Raw genomic sequence first — 958 nt, forward strand, 5'->3', positions numbered from 1 at the left:
GGTTAAACCCAGGTTTAAAGCCTTGCAGGGCAGCCTAAAGCCCACTGCCAACATTAGGACAGAAAAAAGAAAAAATAACAAACCATCAGTTCAGGGGTTTGAGAAAATATGGGAATCAGGAAATTATCTATAAACCAAACTGAACGATTGTTGTTCTCTGCTTAAAAAAACACTTTAGATTTTAAAATGTTAAAAAATTTTTTTTATATATTTTCTTATTCAAAAATTCAACGTATAACATGGATGCATAAAAACCTAATTTCATATCCGTGTTAAATTCTGTTTAAAGTAACAGATCATTAAAAATGTTTGATAGTTGATGATTTTCTCTATTCAGACCCGCTGATCATTAATTGGTTCCCTGCTATCAGGGTCGGGACGATGAACCTGCAGTTAAAGGATTTAAAGGCTTTTCATGGTTTCTGTATTTAGCTAAAAATAAACCCAAACACATTTGAATGCGATTCATTTATTCATTGCTTTCATATTGGTGAGAATGAAACAATAACTAAATATAAATATTATAACGTACAGATAGACTGGTTCCTTCAAGTGGCTCTTTAGTAACGACTCAGAAACCCAGCCGGACGCGTCCTGAGGTCACTGCTGATGGCTCCAGTAAATGAGCCCAACACAAATGTACAGATTATGGGAGGGGACATGTCCCCACTCATTTCACAGTTGGAGGGGACATGTCCCCACTCATTTCACAGTTGGAGGGGACATGTCCCCACAGCTCATGGAGTCTGATCTTCATGTCCGCCTGCTGAACCCTGCAGTGAATAATCTGCTCCTCCTGGATGTTGTGATTCCACCTGGGATTACCTGTGTAGAAACGATTGATGACGTATTTTGGGTCATGAGCTCCTTCTGCTGCTGCTATGTTGTTCAGGGGCTCCACAGTTTGGGAACCTCTGCTTTAGGGGCCCCTTTGGGTGGAGGGGTGTTAATCCGTTTC

This window comes from Cyprinodon variegatus, unplaced genomic scaffold, assembly GCF_000732505.1.
Source record: "Cyprinodon variegatus isolate N-32 unplaced genomic scaffold, C_variegatus-1.0 Scaffold24, whole genome shotgun sequence".
In the NCBI taxonomy this organism is placed as follows: Eukaryota; Metazoa; Chordata; class Actinopteri; order Cyprinodontiformes; family Cyprinodontidae; genus Cyprinodon; species Cyprinodon variegatus.